Raw genomic sequence first — 20,700 nt, 5'->3', positions numbered from 1 at the left:
ACGTGCAATTAAAACGTTGGACCAGCCCGTCCGTTTGTGGACGAATCGCTTTAATGCCCAACAACCCATATAGTTTGCGGAAGGCCCGTGACATGACCGCGGGGATTCCCACACGGGAGATGATTCAAAACAGGGCGTCCGCTAAGCTTTCCACGGAAATAGTCCAAAAGATTGGTGAGGAGAGGCTGGAGGAACGGGAGGGCCCTCAGCCCCGTTGTAGCATCCCGGTCCCAGGAAAAGGTTCTCAGGTCCCGGGTCCGGGGAGCTGGCTTGGGAACGAGGCCCGTCTGGGTTCTGGGAAAGGGAACAGGTTTGGGGGGATAGGGAGAAGACATAGAGGGAGAGAAAGAGAGAGATGGTTGGGGTAAGCCGACCCCGGGGCACGCCACCATCTGGTCCTCAGCAACGCCGGCCGGTGACACTGGACCCACTGGGCAGTCTTGGGCGGGAGTCGAGCCACGAACTGCTTCGTCCGGCAGTTTGCTTCGGCTAAGCTCGTTCTACCTTCGTCAGCCAATCCGGCTCACCCGCTTGCTTTGAAACCATCAGGACTCTGAAAACCCTTTTCAACACACACAAGAACTTGTCCCAGCACAGTCAGGAAGCCAGTGCAAGTATATCAAATATATTCTAATTTGCTGCGTTTAAGCTGTTACCCCTTTAACTAAGGAGACTGTCTTCAATGGTTTATGCAGATGTGAATAGCTGTTTGTAATATTGCCACTCTTTATTTTGTCTATTTCTTTCATTTCTTTACTGCTTTTACGTTTCAGGAGTTGTTTGTTAGCATTTGTTATTTGTTAGTTAGTTGGTTTGTTTTCCCTTTAATGTGGTCAATAAACCGTCTTGGTTACGTCTGTAACCTCAGTTACCTGATGGAGGGAACGAGACTTCCCTTTCTGTCGGTCTCTCGACGTTGTGTCGAGAACGACAGATGGGGTTCGCCCTTGAGAACCAATCAACTCTGACTACTATAGAAAAGGCCAATGAAATTTGGCGAATGAAATTTGCATGCCGGGCTCCGCCCCCGGATATCCGGTATAAAAGGAAGCCGGCGTGCAGCATTCATTTACCTTTTGTTCTTCAGAGCCTTCGCTCATGACTACGAACTGAACGAATTCAATGAATTCTTCGTCTTCTTTTACTGCCGGATCTACGACGTGTAGCAGCGGATCGTCCCTACCTGCAGCGACATTCCCCTGGGCGTCTCGGCAGTTCCGAGGGTGTGAGATTTATCTAAAAGTCCATTTCAGGACTGACTGAGCATTCTCCAGCGCGGCTGTTCTCTTTGGTGCGGAAAGGAATGGGTACGATCGCTGCATTAGGTGTGTGAGCGTCCAGCACACTGAAGCAGCGTTCGTTGACACATCTGCCCGCACTGCGGGTAGATTGTCATTCAGAAATTGCGGTCACGGGTGGCTGTCTTCCTACGGGAACCAGCCACCATTTCGTTTGCTACCAGGGCTGTGACATCTGTGGCTACAGCCCTGATGACCACCCACGTTAGCCAGTGAAAACCAGCTCCACCTCCCTTACTGCCCTCGATGGTGGGGCAGCCAAGGACTGCGTCGAGATCCCCCGAGTGGAACGTCTGCCCACGGTGCACCTGTGCCGCGGGCGGCTACCACCTGGGGGGAATCGGCCACGCCTACGGTCCAAAGCACGTAAGACTTCCGCATCACTGGTGTCGAGGGCTTGCGATGCCGCGGACAAGGCTGCCTCCTCTCTCTTCGCCATGGCCATCCTGCAGGTCCGCCAGGCCAAGGCGTTGAGAGAGCCCCACGAGGGTAAGGCCGACCTGGGTATAATGCAGGATCTCCGTGCCGCCGCTGACAGCGCTCTACGGGTGACTAAGGCGGCGGCACGGGCCCTGGGTCGGATGATGTCCACGGTAGTGGTCCAGGAGAGACACCCCCGGCTATACCTTGTGCAGAAGAGTGATACCAAGGAAGTCCGCTTTCTTGATGCACTCATCTCGCAGGGTGGGTTGTTGGTAAAGACCGTCGAGGACTGCGCTCAGCAGTTTTTGACGGTGAAGCAGACAGTGGCAATTAACCACATTTTTCTCACCGCGACTCGGCCGCCTGAAGGCCTCCGAGATCCCGCGTGACTTCTGCTTCCCTGCAACCCAGGACCCCTTCGACATCGATTCCGGTTCCTGTGCCCCCACAGGCGGCACCCCGGAAGCAGAGGTCGAGGGGGAAACCTCCACCCCGTCAGCAAACTTCTCACGAGAAGGGACACTGACGGGAAGACTCCAGGGAGAACAACATCGGGCCCGAACCATCACAGCCACGGCTCTGATCGGTCGGCACGTGACGACTCCTGCCTCGTCACCAAAGCCGGGCCCTTTTCAGGGCCTGGCGCCCACTTACTCACAGAGTTTTTCGGTCTCCCCGGGTGTAGTTGCAGCCGATCCCACACTCCACTGGACTGTGCTCGGCGATCCGACCTCACGCCCTGGCGAGAGTTGTCACCACTCTCAAACCGACAGTGCGTGCCATTGTCCCGCCAGGCAGGTAAAAAGGCGGAGCCATCCTTCCCTCCGGGGACCCCCCTGCGACAGATGGTTAGCTCCGCCAGCCGACGAACCACCCCCCGTGGAAATGATGAAGCAGACTGCCCCCTTGGTCACCCTGTACAGTCCCTGGGAGCTCAAGAGCTGCCCACACTGTCTCGCTGGCTAATGCGGGTGGTCCGTCTTGGTTACTCGATTCAGTTTCCCAGAGACTTCTGGCAAAACAGGCATCGAGTTCGTCCAAAATCAAGACGTTCAGTGGGTCACAACCTGCACTTCATCATTCCCTAGAAAGACGGCGGGTTGCCATAGGCCTGCGTACCCTGAACAAGCACCTTCACGAGTTGCCGTTCAGATGCTCACGCAGAGGCGCATCCTGACATCTATCAGGTGTCAGGATTGGTTTGTGGCAATCGACCTGAAGGACGCTTACTCTAATGTCTCGATCCCCTCGACACTGCCCCGTTCCCATGGTTCGAGTTCGAGGGGTGGGCATATCAGTACAGAGTCCTCCCTTTCGGTCTGTCCCTGAACTATCTCGACGACTGGCAAACACTCGTGAGATCTGTTCTGTACACAGAGGGACCTGGTGCTCCGGCATCTAGATCGATTGGGATTTCAGGTCAACCGAGAAAAGAGCAAACTCTCCCCAGTGCAGAGCATCCTCTTTCTCGGTATGGAACCAAACTCTGTCACCATGACGGCACAGCTGTCCGCAGCACGTGCCCAGTCAGTGTTGGAACTGGAGGCTCCTGGGACACATGGCATCCTCCGCGGGGGTAAGACCCCTCGGGCTGATGCACATGAGACCGCTTCAACACTGGCCACAGAGTCAAGTTCCGAGGACAGCGTGGCACACCGGCAGCAGGCGCATGGTGATGACGCCCTGCTGCCGACGCACCCTAACCCCTTGGTCTTCCATGACCTTCCTCCGGGCGGGGATTCCCCTCGGGCAGGTTACGAGGCACGTCGTGGTGACGACGGACGCCTCGCTGCAGGGGTGGGGTGCAGTGTGCAACGGGCACGCAGACGCGGGGCGCTGGACGGGCCCCCGTCTGCGCTGTGCAATTGCCTAGAGTGGTGTACGCTCACGGTAACTAACACAACTTGCCCGACGCCTCCTCCTGTGGAGTTAGCAGGTGATCCGCTCCCTGCGGGCCACACACATCCCAGGCAGACTGAACCAGACAGCCGACACGCTCTCTCGTCAGTATACGCCTTGCGGAGAGTGGCGACTCCACCCCCGGTCCAGCTCATTTTGGGTGTTGTTCGGACAGGCACAGATAGACCTCTTTGCCTCCCATGACACCACCCATTGTCTGCTTTGGTACTCCCTGATCGAGGCCCCCCTCGGCACGGATGCCCTGGCGCACAGCTGACCACGGGACGGGCGGAAGCACACCTTCCCCCCCCAGGAGCCTCCTTGCACAAACACTGTGCAAGGTCAGGGAAGAGGAGCACCAAGTGTATTGGTTACACCACACTTGTCTAACCGCACTTGGCTTCAGAGTTGATGCTCTGAACAGCGACTCCCCCTGAACCATTCCCCTGACAGAGGACCTGCTCTCTCAGGGCAAGGACACGTTCTGGCATCCCAGATCAGACCTCTGGAACACCCATGTCTGGTCTCTAGACAGGACGAGAAAATCCTGAGATGGCTACTCCGCCTCTATGGCTGAGACCATCACCCAGGCTAGGGCCCCATCTACTAGGCGGTCACACGCCTCTAGACGGCGCCTCTTCTCGTCCTGGTGTCTCTCTCTCTCAACGAGAAAAGACCCACTGAGGTGCTTGATCAGGATTGTGTTCCCCTTCTCACGAGACTGGAGACTAACATCTCCCCTCCAAACTGAAGTGTATGTAGTCGCTATCGCCACTCATCACGACTCAGTTGATGGAAAGTTTCTAGGGCAACTCGACCTGATCACCAGGTTCCTAACGGGCGCGAGAGGGCGGAATCCGCCTCATCTCCGCTCCATACCCTCTTGAGAGCCCCTCAGAGGTTCCGATCTTCCTCACCTAAGTAAGACAGCCCTCCTGTTGGTGCTCGCTTCCGTCAAGAGGGTAGGGGACCTCCAAGCATTCTCTGTGTCCCCAGATTGCCTTAAATTCGGCCCTGGTATTCTCACGTTATCTTGAGACCCAGGCCCGGATACGTGCCCAAAGTTCCCACTTCTCCCTTCGAGGACCAAGTGGTGGACTTGCAGGCGCTCCCCACTGGGGAGGAAGACCCAACCCCATCCGTGTTGTGTCCTGGACCGCACGCAGAGCTTCAGTAGCTCTGACCAGCTCCTAGTTTGTGTTGGAGGACAGCAGAAGGGGAAGGCTGTCTCCAAGCAGAGTCTGGCGCACTGGGTCGTGAATGCCTTTACGACGGCATTTCGATCTCAGAATCTCCCATGCCCATTGGCAGTGAGGGCTCACTCCACCGGAGTTTAGCCACCTCCTGGGCACTGGCAGAAGCACCTCTCTAGCAGACATCTGTAGAGCTACGGGTTGGGCTACGCCCAAACACCTTCGCAAGGGTTAACAACCTTCGCGTAAACCCGGTGTCAGCCCACGTCCTGCGTGGCGACATGTAGGACTGGCATCCGGGGGGGCGTATGCCTGCGAAAGCACCTTCCCACCCTCCAAGAGGTTGGGTCAGTGTGCTATCTACCCTTTTCTTCTTACCCAAACACATGGCTAAGAAAATTGGTACCTCACCAACCTTCCTTCTTACCCAGACACTGGTTAAGAACAGGCATTCCATCCATCACTAAGCAAGCACCTCTTGGGGGTTGGCTGGGCAGAGCAGCCTTCCCCCTTAGGCCGGGAAACCTTATGACCTATCACAGATAGTTCTAACCGGACCTGTGCTATCGGACGCAGTAACACCCCCACCGTGGGCTGTTCCGTCTGTTATACCCTCATGACAATGGTTCCCACACATGGTTACCCATGAGCTTCCCCAGGTGGACCTCCACCTCGCGGTACTACCCAGTCCGCCCGTTCCATGCGTTCTCCTCCAAGGACGAGACCATATCATATCTCCACCATATTCCTCCCCACGGGTAGGAGGTGGCCTCTGCAGCGCTTCTCTGATTAAGAGTTGCGCTTTTCCCGGTGTAAACCCGAGCCGGACGGCCTCTCGCCTGTAGAGAGCTAAGGCCCCGTCCGTGAAAGGTTACCGGTCAGGGCTGTACCCATCTTTCTCCCAGAAAGCTCTGGAACCCCCCGACCACCACACTGGAAGGTTACAAGTTTCACGAAAGCGTCGAGCTGACACGCCCAGGCTTGTTACCGTCGCTTCGCTGAGATTGTGACGCGATACAGCGTTTGTGGCGTTTTCCATAGATAACCCCATCTGTCGTTCTCGACACAACGTCGAGAGACCGACAGAAAGGGCACGTCCTGGTTACGTATGTAACCTCAGTCCCCTGATGGAGGGAACGAGACGTTGTGTCCCTTATGCCACAAACACGTATCGTATTCTGCTGCAGTCGTGAGAGGATCTCAGGCTCTTCAGAACAAGAGGTAAATGAATGCTGCACGCCGGCTTCCTTTTATACCGGATATCCGGGGGCGGAGCCCGGCATGCAAATTTCATTCGCCAAATTTCATTGGCCTTTTCTATAGTAGTCAGAGTTGATTGGTTCTCAAGGGCGAACCCCATCTGTCGTTCTCGACACAACGTCTCGTTCCCTCCATCAGGGAACTGAGGTTACATACGTAACCAAGACGTTTGTGTCGAGCCGACAGATGGGGTTCGCCCTTGAGAACCAATCAACTCTGACTACTATAGAAGAGGCCAATGAAATTTGTTGAATGAAATTTGGATGCTGGTCTCCGCCCCCGGATATCCGGTATAAAAGGTGAGAGGCCGTCCGGATCGGGTTTAAACCGGGTGAGCGTGACTTCCTTAATTAGGGATGCACTGCAGAGGCCACTGCCTACCCGTGGGGAGGAAAACAGTGGATATAGATATGGTCTCGCCCTTGGGGGAGATCGCATGGAACGTGCGGAGAGAGTAGTTAACCTCAAGGTGGATTTCCACCTGGGGAATTTCATGGGTTACCAGGAGTGGGAACAATCTCATGAGGATCATACGGAACAGCCCACGGAGGGGATGTTACAGACATCTGTTAGCACTAGGTCCGGTTAGAGCTATCTGTGATAGTACATTTGTTCTCCCGGCCTAAGGGGGAAGAACATATATGCTGGAGGGAGGTGATTTCGCAGGCATACGCCCGGCCGGTTGCCAGTCCTACATTTCGCCATGCAGGACGTGGGCTGACACCGGGTTTACGCGAAGGTCGTTAAACCTTGCAAAGGCGTTGGGCATAGCCCAGCCTGCAGCTCTACAAATGTCTGCCAGAGAGGCGCCTCTGGCCAGTGCCCAGGAGGTGGCTATTGTAGTGACAGGATAATTAAGAGGAAAGCAATTATACCCCCTCACCCCCTTTTGTCCTGGTTTCTAGATACCATCATCAAAAGACCATAGCAAGCATGGCTCCATGGGTCTGGTTTTGGTCTTTTGAACTCTCACAGAGAGTGTGATGACCATTTGGTTCCTCTGTAGGATACTTACGACTTCTTCTCTGTCTCTGTCTCATCTCTTACTTAACATCTGAGGCTAAGCAGAGAACTTCTCTGACAAAAAGGGACTTTATTTGATTTAAACTATCCTTTTCTGTAAATGTATCTTAATGTCTAGGTTGTGTGTTGGCGCTCATGCCATTTTAAGTACTCTGTAACTGTTGAATATACAAGTTTTGATTTAGGGTTCATTTGATGTATTCATACATTGGAATGATTCACAGTTCAATGCCTTGCATGTTTCATATGTAACTACAACTCTCCGAATTCCCTATATGATGAGCTATGTTATAAAACCATAGCATGCATCATAATGTCCATAACTAAGTTTAGATATTAAATGCAACTCACATCCTGTAAGAGCTATGCAAATGAGGCGCCATGAGAAACAAAGGAACTTTCTAACACACTTTCATGGCATTGGCCCGAAGACCATCTGGGGGCAGGGCAGGTATGCATTTAAAACACCATCACCAATCCACTTCGGGAGTTAGTTAGATACCTTTTTGAATTAGGAATTGGAAGGAAAAGAAAGAGGACGCGGAAGACAATCCAAGGGACACCCCGCTTGGGGATTCCCATTAGGCCATGGACCTTTGGACTCAGAACCCAAACTCAGCGTTTCAACAGGACTGCATTCTGAAACCATTTAAGATTTCCATCCATGCGCATACGGATATTGGTCCAACAACAAGATTACAAGTATCCGTCTCTAAATGTAGAGTAGCTGCGTTAAGAGCGTGCCTCTTTGTTAAAGATGATTTTATTGGTTTTCAGACATGTTTTACCTGCCTCGCGGCCATGCCCTCTCACTCTCTCTCTCTCACTCTCCCTCTCTGTGAGAATCTGGATTTTTGCTTCTGTGTTTAATACAAAGTTCATATATCATATGTATTCATTCGTATTCATTCCTATTAATATTAGCTTCTATTCACATAAGATGTGCCTTACTTTCTTGTTGTTTAACCTCGGTGAAAGTTGTATCATGTCTTATGCTTTCTTATGTTGATATAAGTATCTGTTGTTCTCCATATCAAGGTTCCTAATGATGCCTAGGGACAATTGTTTTGTTATTGTAATATTAAATATGTAATCATATCTGATTGTTCAGGAGGAAAGACTAAACAGAAAGTCTGGTGATTTTCCACTGTTTTGGTGGTTTTATATGACGCCTCCTGATGCAGGCCTATAAGTATTAGTCCTTAAATAATAAACTTTGGACTCTGATTGAACAAGCACTTGTGTCAGTGTCAAACTTTGTCTCCAGGCCTGAAACTCTGTGTGTTCAGTCGACTAGACTCTTCAACCGTAGAATATTGTTTAGACAAGGGGACATAAGAAGTTTACATTCTTTCACTCTCTCTCAGCGCTTCCTTGAGCTTTTGTGTTTTGTGTATTTGTTTGTTGTCGATATGTTTACCATGTAGAGTAGAGTTTAATAAAAACCATAAAGGCATTTGTGATGGGTTCTCTGTGTTCACGCTTACAAACGGGTCACTTAAACTGTGTTTCGATCTATGCTACCTCTGCTCTTAATTCTGTTTGGTAAAGTCACGTTACTTATGGTCATGAGATAACGTTAGTGTATAAATCATCAATGCATTTGCTGGACGAATACATATAGGATTTTTATCACTATACTGCTTATCAGAATTGTAAAATATGTATGTGTAATGACGATTATTATACATATTTTCCTTTGAGCTAAACTAATTCCTTAACTGAAATTGACGTTTTAAATAACTCATTTCATGTATGTGATCTTGAAAGATCTGGTGGAGAATCTTATTTTGGTGAGTTAAACTCATCCTTATTTTAACATGCAGCTAAAATCGCTACACTATACTCAGTGTGGAGTGACCCCACACTGGCAATGGGTATGCTTGTGATTGGTATGCCGCCGTGGCGGCATCCACGATCCAGTGGGCCAGTCTCTGTTTGGAGACTGCTTTCCCCTACTGCTTTCCTCCAAAACAGACAAAGAGCTGGTCAGAGCTGAAGCTCTGCGTGCGGTCCAAGTAGAGGCGCAGTGTACGTACTGGACACAACACGGATGGGTTTGGATCTTCCTCCCCAATGGGGAGCGCCAGTGAGTTCATCATTTGGTTCCGAAAGGGAGTCGTGGGAACTTTGGGCACGTATCCGGGCCTGGGTCTCAGGGTAACGTGAGAGTTGCCAGGGCCGAATCCAAGGCAATCCGGGACACGGAGAATGCTTGAAGGTCCCCTACCCTCTTGAAGGGAGAGAGCGCCATCAGGAGGGCCGTCTTACTCAAAAGGTGAGGAAGATTGGAACCTCCGAGGGGCTTGAAGGGGGGCCCAGAGAGGCCCGCCATGACCATATTAAGGTCCCAAGAGGGTATGGAGTGGAGACGAGGCGGATTCCGCCTTTTCGCGCCCCTTAGGAAACCTGGTGATCAGGTCGTGCTGCCCTAAAGAGTTTCAATCAACTGAGTCGTAACGAGTGGCGATAGCGACTACATAAACCTTCAGTGTGGAGGGGGAGATGTTAGTCTCCAGTCTCTTGTAGGAAGGACAACACGATCCCGATCGAGCACCTCTGTGGGTCTTCTCGTTGGGAGAGACACCAGAATGAGAAGAGGCACCATTAATAAGTGTAGAATAGCCTAGTAGATGAGGCCCTAGCCTGGTTGATGGTCTCCGCCACAACACTTGGCCCGCAGGGAGCGGATCACCTGTTGAATCCACCGGAACATTCGACTTCAGGCAGCACAGCCTGGGCACGTACTGCGGACAGTCGCGCTGACATGGTGACAGAGTTGAGTTCCATGCCGGTAAATGGGATGCTCTGAGAGCATGCTTCTTTGTCGGTTGACCTGTAGTCCCAATCGATCTTGGTGCCGGAGCACCAGGTCCCTTTGCGTACACAACAGATCTTGCGAGTGTCCCAGTCGTCAAGATAGTTCAGTACCCGCACACCTTCCTCCCCTCAGGGAGAAAGGGTGGCTTCCACGATCTTTGTGAAGACCCGTGGGGACAGGGACAGACCGAGAGGGAGGACTCTGTACTGATATGCCCGCCCCTCAAACGCGAACCGTAGGAACGGCCGGTGTTGAGGGAGGATCGAGACATGAAAGTAAGCGTACTTCAGGTCGATTGCCAAGAACCAATCCTGACGCACTGCGCCTCTCTCAGTAAAATGGGGCCTCTGTCTGCTTCTTCACCATCGTGAACTGTTGAGCGAAGTCCTCGACGGTGTCACCAAACAGCCCACCCTGCAAGATGGGTGCATCGAGAAAGCAGACTTTCTTGGTGTCACACATCTGCGCAAGGTTCAGCCAGAGGTGTCTCTCCTGGACCACTATCGTGGACATCGTCCGACCCAGGGCCCGTGCCGTCACCTTGGTCGCCCGTTGAGCGAGGTCAGTGGCAGCACGGAGATCCTGCATTATTCCCGGGTCGGCCTTACCCTCGTATAGCTCTCTTAACGCCTTGGCCTGGTGGACCTGCAGGATGGCCATGGCGTGAAGAGAGGAGGCAGCCTGGCCCGCGGCAGCGTAAGCCTTCGACACCAGTGTTGCCGAAGGCTTTCACGCTTTGGACGGTAGGCATGGCCGATTCCTCCAGGTGGCAGCCGTCTGCAGTCACAGGTGCACCGCAACCGCACCGCAACCGCACGTTCCACCTGGGGGATATCGACGTAGCCTTTGGCTGCCCCGCCATCTATGGAAGTGAGGGTTCTGGAGCTGGTTTGACTGGAGCAATCCGTGAGTGGAGCACTCCGAGTCTTACACAGCTACTCATGCACCTCTGGGAAAAAATGGCACGAGAGGTGGGCGCGGTTTGGCACCGTGCTCCAACCCCAGGAACCACGTATCCAACCGCGAGCTTTGGGGAGGAGGCAGTGGTGTACACTACAACCCAATACTCGTGGCTGCCCGGGTTAGCATGGCTGACATCTCAACCTCTGCTTCCTCCTGAGCTCGATCCCCCTTGGGGGGAGCTCGGAGTCTTCAGGGTCGGATGCCAGCAAGTCTCCCTCCGATGTTGCGAGCAACATCTCATCTTCGTCACGCATCGTTTCCGAATGCATGCCTGAGGATCAGGACGGTTTGCCACCGCCGGTTGGGGAACGGTCAGAAAAGCGAATCGGGGTGCGAGCGGCCCGTGACCACTTGGCTGGCGGGTTTACGCTCGCAGAGGTCCCCACATCACTAACGCTGCTAGCACTGGTGGACGTCGAGGCCTTAGCTACCGACATCACAGCCCGGGTAGCAGACGAAATGGTGGATGGTTCCCGAAGGAAGACAGCCACCCGTGACCGCAACTTCTGAATGACAATCTGCCGCAGTGCGGGCAAGATGTGTCAACGAAAGCTGGCTCAGCGTGCTGGACGCCCAGACACTCGATGCAGCGATCGTGTCCGTCTCCCTCCTCGATGAGGGTGCCGCACCCAAGAGAACAGCGAGACATGCCACGCTGGAGAATGCTCAATCCTGTTTTCGCAGCAGTGTGTATTCGACATTTAATGTGCACAAAAGTAAAGCTCACAGTCAAAGTTCTACAGCACAATTTTAAAGTGGAGTAATATCAAACAATGAATGTCCAAATCAGATGACTGAAGTGGAAGAAGAGATTTCTTTGAAAGATGACATTGACTTTGAGAAATCTGCAGATGACACACAGGACTTAGAATTTCAACTGGAACAAAACCTGGCTTCATTATTAAATTAAAAAAATTAAAAATGGCAGCAATCCTGCACATATCTGAAAGTGCTACTCAAGAAGTTATTCAGCAGATTAACCAGATCCATTTACGGTCACAGCCATTGTTACAAAGTGCAATACAGACAATTATCTGTATTATCTGTATACACATATCTATATGTGTTGATGTGGATAATTCCTTAGTGAGTACATTGTCAATGTAGTGTTGCAAAATAATATCTAGCTGAAATGTACCAATACAGAGGGATCCCTACACAGCAAAATATGGAAACACAAAATAACTCTATAGGAGTTCATTTTAACACTTTGAAAGTGAAAGAATGTAAACTTCTTATGTCCCCTTGTCTAACAATATTCTACGGTTGAAGAGTCTAGTCGACGGAACACACAGAGTTTGCAGATCTGGAGACAAAGTTTGACACAGACACAAGTGCTTGTTCAATCAGAGTCCAAAGTTTCTTATTTTAGGACTAATACTTATAAGTTTGCCTGAGGAGGCGTCATATAAAACCACCAAAACAGTGGAAAATCACCAGACTTTCTGTTTAGTCTTTCCTCCTGAACAACCAGATATGATTACATATTTAATATTACAATAACAGAACAATCGTCCATAGGCATCATTAGGAACCTTGATATGGAGAACAACAGATGCTTATATCAACATAAGACAGCATAAGACATGATACAACTTTCAACGAGGTTAAACAACAAGAAAGTAAGGAGCAAATATTATGAATAGAAGTGAATAATAAGAATACATATGATGAATATTGGAATAAACACAGATGCAGTATTTGTGGAGGACAGGACGAAATCCAGATTCTCACAATGGCCACTTTCAGACCAACGGTCTTACAAGCCGTCCTGTGTCCCTTTAAAGAACAAATATATATAAAGTAGTACAAAAGGTTAATCAAAAGGTTAATACAACATTTTTAATAAAAGGATAGTTGCATTTGCGTATTTTTATGTGGTTTTCTGGTTTGCAAGCTGCTCTTTGAGGTAAAAGATCAATCGGACTGATTTGTAATAAAAACATAACAACACCAATCACCCTCAATAAAAAACGAAAACATAAACATAATTATATCTACTCTTCATCATCTACCATACCAATCTCAATTACCGAATCGTCAAGCCCATTATCTCCTTCCATTACATTGTCACGTCCATCAACATTTCTTGGTTATTCTATCACCGGTATTGGCTCTGGTTCTAACTCATGTGTTTGAACACAATCATTATCATCCTCGTCCGTATCGCTGTTATGATCAAATATGGATCCCCAAGTTTGATTCTGATCTTTCGGACGATAACCTTTAGATGTGCGTCAACCAGCATAGCCTGGTTGACGTCAGTTGTTCTTTTTGCTAACATCATTCGATCGGTTCCTTTGGTTGTAAAGGAAGTAACACATCTTTTAACACATCCGACCACACACTGCAACATGCATGGCAAAAATAATAACAGGGCTAAGATGGTCATCACAACTGGAATTACTGTACCGGTTATCCAATATCCCCATCCCCCGGATAGGCTGTCCAACCATTGAAACCAGGTTGCATCTACCGGTGTGGGTTCACAAACTGATTCTCTCATGTGCTTCACAACGTCGGTGACATTGTCTGCATAATCTGGAATTGAAAAACAACAAGATACTCCTAGCATTTTGCACACTCCTCCTTTCTCTGCTGTTAATATATACAAAGCAAGTCTATGTTGCACGACGGCAACTCTCATTTTCTTTAATTCGTTAGAGATTAGGTTTAAAGCTTGTGCTGTGTCATTTTCCAAAGAAAGAACTTGCCATGCCAGACCATTAATTTTGTTCAGAGCAACAGTAGTACCGGTTCCTGTAAACAAACCTGCTAGGGACCATCCCACGTTTTCCCAAGGAGTAGTCCATGGATCATTTATCTTATGGCCTGCATAATAATTTGGCAGTTTTACTTCCCTTTTATGTCTATTCAAAGATGTGGCCAGATTTGTCTTTTCCATTATGCTAGTTCCTGTGGACAAAATAGCAGCATAACAACAACCTTTCCATTCCCCTGCATCTAAATGGTAATATGCAGTTTCACCACAAACCCACACCATTCCTGGTGAACTGTCCCTCAGTAGTTTTATTGAGATATTGTATGGTGCAATTATGATGTCCGTTATTTGATTGAGACAAAGTAATTTCATTTCTACAATCGGACATCCCTACTATATGTCTGCCTGATTTGGAACACACACATAATTCTGCGGGACGAGCATTTACATAAAATGCAGGACCTTGAAAAGGTTCTCCTGTATACGAACAGTTATAGTCTCGCATTACAGATGTTGGTGGTCTTCCTTCTCGAATATTCAGAGTCATTTGTACAATTAAAGACATTTGTTTTGGCATATTGCAGTCACCCTTATCATTTACTAGCATGTCTGCTGTAAGCTCCAGCGTTCTCCACATTGAGTGGAGCTGTATACATTCCCATGATTAGGATAATTTCAATGATTCAATTTGGCCCTCAATGCTCCTCAGGGGAAGCTACGGAGTCAGCACTGTTGGCTCAATGGGCCTACTATCTTCTTGCTTTGGGTGGCCCCTACCTCACAAAAGGTAGTTCTGTCCTCAGCTTAGTCAGTGCTTTCTCTACCCTGAGATGTATTAAGGTGAATCCCCTGTTGAGATTCTATGTTAAATTGGACCTTGCCTGCTCTCCTGAAGAACACAACTTCAGTCTGGAAGCGTGTATCGACTGTGGCTGGTAGTCCGTCAGAACTCCTGTCCGTGTTACGGCAATCACAGTCGCTGGTCCGTGGTACTTTGGTTCTCCAACCTTTGTTGGCTTCAGATTCCTCACAAAAACTTTTTGTCCTGGAACAAAGTTATGAGTAGGGTTTTCTGAGGGAAGAGGAAGGCACAAAGAAACATCAGCACATATAGAATTTAACTTTTCGACTAGGGAGGTCACGTAATCTTCCTGGATCACCTGAAGATCACCTTAACAAGAAATACCAGACCGGCCTTTGACCCACGGGGTCGGGAAAGGTCTACCCATGAGTACCTCGAACGGTGACAATTCTGTCGTGGAAGATGGGGTCATTCTTATTTCTGCCAAGACTGCGGGCAATAAATCAACCCACTTTCTTCCTGTATCGAGTACAGCTTTTGTTAGTCGTGTTTTCAGTGTTCGATTACATCTCTCCACGACTGCTGCACTTTGCGGATGATATGGAATATTAAAATGCCAATCAATAGACAATGTTTTTGCTAAGAGCTGTGTTACCTTTGACGTGAAACTCGTCCCGTTATCCGATTCCAATCTGGCCGGTACGCCCCACCTTGGCACAATCTCCTTCGTTAAGATTTTTACCACTGTTTTAGCATCTTCCTTTGCGCATGGAAATGCTTCAGGCCACTTTGAGAATCGATCAACAATTACCAAAAGATATTTTAAGTTACCTATTGGCGGCATGTGCGTAAAAACAATTTGTAAATGTTCAAAAGGAGCTTCCGGATGTGTCAATGCATCGTGCTTAGCTGATTTGTGCGGATTTACCTGAGCACATGTTAAGCATGCATCCAAAACAAGCTTTGCTGTTCTATGAACATCGGCTATACAGTACAATTGATTAATTGCTTGAACTACTTTTGCAGAACTGGTGTGAGATAACCCATGGTAATGTCTAATTAGGATGATTAACCCTAATTTCGGTAGTGCTATTCTACCCTGTCCATCTCTTATAATCCTTTCCTTATCAGGAGTGCAAAAATTTTTTCTCCAATGCTCCAAGTCTCCCTGTGTTGTTTGACTTTGCAGGAATTTGATATCAATGTCAGATACATTCGTTATGTGCACCGTCATTGCTACCTTTGATTCATTTTTTGGATGAAATGGTGATTTAATCTGAGCTTGGGCTGCTGCCTTTGCGGCTTCATCAGCCCTTCTGTTGCCTATAGTCTGTTCATCCTCCCCCGAAGCATGACCCTTGACCTTTACTATGGCCACTTCGAGCGGAAGCTGAACTGCTTCAGTTAACTGTCCTATCAGATTTGCATGTGCAATTGGCTTTCCATCAGCAGTTTTAAAACTTCTCGCTTCCCACATTCTGGCATAATGGTGAAGAACACTCCAAGCATACCGAGAATCGGTGTGAATTGTTACTCTCTTTCCTGTCATCGGCTCACAGGCCCGGATTAATGCTATCAACTCTGCAGCTTGAGCCGAATTGTAATCTAGAGCAAAAGCTTCTTTTACCTCTCCTGACTCGGAAACCACAGCATAGCCACAGAGGTAGACATCGTCAGATGGCTTTGAACAAGCCCCATCAACATAAATGTGTTCTCCCCCCTCTAGGGGATATCCAACAGATCGAACCTAGAAGAGTAAGAGGTGGTCAGTTCAAAGATGCAATCATGTTCAACATTAAAATCTGCCATGTCTACCATACCCAAAATACCCAGCAAAGCAGGATTAATGTTTGCTGTAGTTTGAATGCTAAGATTTTTTGTTGCCAACAGAGTAGCCTCGTAACCTGAGCGTCGTTGCGCTGTCATGTGTTGTGTTTGCATGTTGTGTAAAATTACACCTACCTGATGGGATGCATATAATATTAAAGGGTGTGACAGCACAGTTTTCTCAGCCATCTGCACAATCAGAGCAGCTGCAGCCACAGCACGAAGACATGCTGGCATACCTGTGACTATGTTATCTAACTTTTTAGACAGATATGCAACTGTTATGCAATATGTTGAGCCATGAAGTTGCAATAGGACCCCTAAGGCGGCACCCGCTGTCTCCCTAACATGCAAGTGAAAAGGCTTGGTGTAGTCCGGCAGGCCCAATGCTGGTGCTGTCGTGATGGCTGCTTTCAAAGCATTGAAATGTTCATCAGCTTCCTTAGTCCACTCCAATGCTGTGTTTGGCGGAGCTTTGTGATCTATCAGACCCCTCAGGTGCCTATCGTGAATCGCACAGTCAGGTATCCACTGTCTACAATAGTTAATCAGTCCCAGAAAGCTTTGTAGCTCCTGTATTGTTTGTGGGGACTTAACCTTTCTGATCAGCTGGACCCTATCTGTAGATATTGCTCTGAGACCCTGCATCAACACATGTCCCAGATAGGTTACCTTGGATTGAACCCATTGCAGTTTCTCTTTCGAGGCTTTAAAACCTTAAATCAGTCTCCCCCGACACGAGTATGTTATCTGCAAACTGAAGCACACACACGGTTGAAGGCAAATCAGTCATTTTGGCCAAAGTTCTGTGCACTGCTGCAGAAAAGACAGCGGGTGAGTCTACATAGCCCTGAGCAAGGCGTTTCCATGAATATTGCTGCCCCTTAAATGTAAATGCTAACAAAGGCTGAGTATCTGGGTGTACAGGTACAGAGAAAAAGGCTGCACACAAATCAATTACTGTGAAATACTTGTGCGAATGTGGCACTGAATTCATAACAGTCAAAACATCAGGCACAATTGGTGCGAGTGGTATAATTAACTGATTAACTGCCCTTAAATCTTGAGTTAATCTCCAAGTTTTCCCATCCGCTTTCAAAACAGGATTAATTGGTGTGTTATATGGTGAGTGTGTTTGTTCGAGGACCCCCTGCTTGACAAAGTTTTCAATCAAATGTTGAATGCCTTGTTCCTTATCTTTAGACAAAGGGTATTGTTTAATGTAGACAGGTTTGTTTGTTTTAAGTTTAGCCCGATAAGGTTCCATGTCAATGAAACCAGTTTTATCCCTGAACTGAGACCATAACAAAGGGTTAATCATGGTGTCCGCCCCTATAGATATGCTGCTACCGGAGGGAGTTACCCTTGAGCCGCTTATCAGTCCACTCGTAGGCAGAGGATCGACGGATGCCTGTAAACTAGACAGAAAGGAAAAAACAACCTTGTTATCAGTAAACTTAATGTCCATGCCTAATTTATGCATCATATCACAACCTAAAAGATTTAGTGGAGCACCTGGAATAATTGTGAATTTGTGGAAAAATGGTTTAAGACCATTGGCCTCCACATTACTCGAAAATGTTTGGGTTATCTCACATAAATTAGAACCGACATCTCTCTGTGAGTATCCCTATGCTTGATTTGAATGCCACTCAGTAGGATATGAAGCACCCGTGTTGTTCTCTGTTGTTCTCATGTCTGCTCTGTGGTGTGTGTGTGCGAAATTTGTGCAACTCTCTGCACTCTCGTTTGTAATGGCCCCTCCTTCGCAATGAAAGCAGATTATTTCTGACTTCTTCCTTTGATTAGGATGCGGCAATCGCGGATTTACAGACGTTTGTTCAATGTTCCTTTTTCCTAGATAGCCTGTAAACATGGCATTCTCTAAAGTCATATCATGCAAGTTATTCTGCCTGTTTCAAAAGATAAGACCTGTTGACTCCCTAGAAATTTATCAAGAAACACTCTTATCTGTCTAATAAAATATTTCAACATCTGTAAAAGTTTCCCAAACAACACATGTGGGTTTGCTGTTTGTGATTTTATCATTTTCAATTGATAATTGTGGGGAAGGCAAACTTTTCTTAGCAAGCTTTTACAGATCGTATATCCCGGTGGCTTTTCAAATGGCCACTGGTTTTGATTTGCATACGCAATAATTTTAGATTTTTCCGGACCCTGGTCCCAAACCTTTTTCATGTCTTTCCATACTGCATAAGCTTTATTCATGTATGGATAATCCCATGTTGGGTCTCCCCAACCTCCATTTGACATGCCCCCTGCCAGTAACATACACTCATCAGCAAATGAACCTTCCCTCGGATAGGGAATATTAATTTTTCGGTTTTATTCCCTCCGACCATCCTGCGAGATTGCTAACATATGGATCTGTATAAAATCCTTGATTATTTCTGTACATAAATGCGACTGGCGTTTCGCCCGGCAGTGGCCTCGAAACAGAATTTCCCATCTTACACTCTATATATACCCGGCGGTGATAAACAGTACAGTACAGACAAAACAAAGAAAAACCCTGGTGTTCAATCGACCAACAGTTTCAACAGTGCTGCATGTATTATATTGTGTTCAGAGGTGGATATTATATTCACCGTCCTTTTCTGACACCAATATTTCAATACATGCAGTAACAGTGATATCAATAATATTTTCAATACTAACTATAAGAATGTTATCTTTTAGAATAACCATTAAACAGATTTTAATTATTTTTATTTATTTTTTGTGAGTAACAAAGCCTTTACCTCAAAGCTAACACTTCGATCCCAAATTACAGTGTGATCAAGACTGCATATACCATTCATATTCGTGCGTTAATAATTATTTTATTAATTACTGTTGCCAGCCTCGCTGTCACAACAATGGGAAGTCGACTCCCACTAACATGAATTGAAACCTATTCATATTCGTTAATAATTATTTTATTAATTACTGTCGCCAGCCTCGCTGTCACAACAATGGGAGAATCAACTCCCACTAACATGAATTTAAACACACAAGAATCCTACAGGGTAAGCGTTAGATTTCTGTAAGTCATAAAGAACTGCATAGAAAAACACTTACCCCTTTTAATGTAGGTCTGTGACCGATCGTCAGTGCGCCCCCAGAGGTCTTTGTTCTCTTTGGTTCAATGAGAGAAGAGTCTCCCCTCAGACGAGCCCCCAACTGAAAGAATGTAAACTTCTTATGTCCCCTTGTCTAACAATATTCTACGGTTGAAGAGTCTAGTCGACGGAACACACAGAGTTTGCAGATCTGGAGACAAAGTTTGACACAGACACAAGTGCTTGTTCAATCAGAGTCCAAAGTTTATTATTTTAGGACTAATACTTATAAGTTAAGGAGGCGTCATATAAAACCACCAAAACAGTGGAAAATCACCAGACTTTCTGTTTAGTCTTTCCTCCTGAACAACCAGATATGATTACATATTTAATATTACAATAACAGAACAATCGTCCATAGGCATCATTAGGAACCTTGATATGGAGAACAACAGATGCTTATATCAACATAAAACAGCATAAGACATGATACAACTTTCAACGAGGTTAAACAACAAGAAAGTAAGGAGCAAATATTATGAATAGAAGTGAATAATAAGAATACATATGATGAATATTGGAATAAACACAGATGCAGTATTTGTGGAGGACAGGATGAAATCCAGATTCTCACAGAAAGTGTCCCATGGGGTCCACTCCCAATAGAGTTATTCTAACACTTTTGAAAGTCTTGGCACATTGACACTCTTAAATAGTTAAAAACTTACTCCGCATAGAGTTAAAACTATAACTACAGCCAACTCTAACCAGTGAAAAATAATTGATGTAGGTTGTCACAAATAAACTCACCCCGGTGTAATTTGATAACTCCTGTGGTGGTTCATGAAGTGTAAATAAGGTAAACAAAGACAACATTACTTTACTTTTGGAAAATATTTTTAATTGTGCTAATTTCAGCCAACAGTTTTCAGAATGTAGAAACATGTAAAAAAAATTCAGTAAAAAAAATGGAAAAAAACTCAATTTTCAGACAACATTTTTTAAAATTTAACAGTAAGGGACCAAGAATTCTCGGTCATCCCCATAATAAACATTTTATCGAAGGGCTTAAAATATGTAAATTGATCCATATTTATAACAGAAAAGTGGTTACTACACTCCTCAATGCAGTATGCATTTAGGTGTTTATCAAAGTACAGCGTGCACACATCACATGCAATAAAAAAAGCACTCTGTCCATGAATGACAATAGTACAAAGCTTTTTAAAAATAGGAAGCTCATGACACATTCCAGTACAGACAAACAGATTTATCTGCTATTCTGTACCATAGCTTTTGACCCAGCTGGTGGTTGACACTTCTGAAAATGGGTCCAACTTTAGAGTTCGATGAAGAATTTCACCACCTTCTATATTGCAAAATTTTTCACCCTCACGAAATGTTGGG

The sequence above is a fragment of the Triplophysa dalaica genome, chromosome 17 (genome assembly GCF_015846415.1).
Source record: "Triplophysa dalaica isolate WHDGS20190420 chromosome 17, ASM1584641v1, whole genome shotgun sequence".
In the NCBI taxonomy this organism is placed as follows: domain Eukaryota; kingdom Metazoa; phylum Chordata; class Actinopteri; order Cypriniformes; family Nemacheilidae; genus Triplophysa; species Triplophysa dalaica.
The sequence above is the reverse complement of the archived record's forward strand: the minus strand, read 5'-3'. Positions refer to the sequence as shown.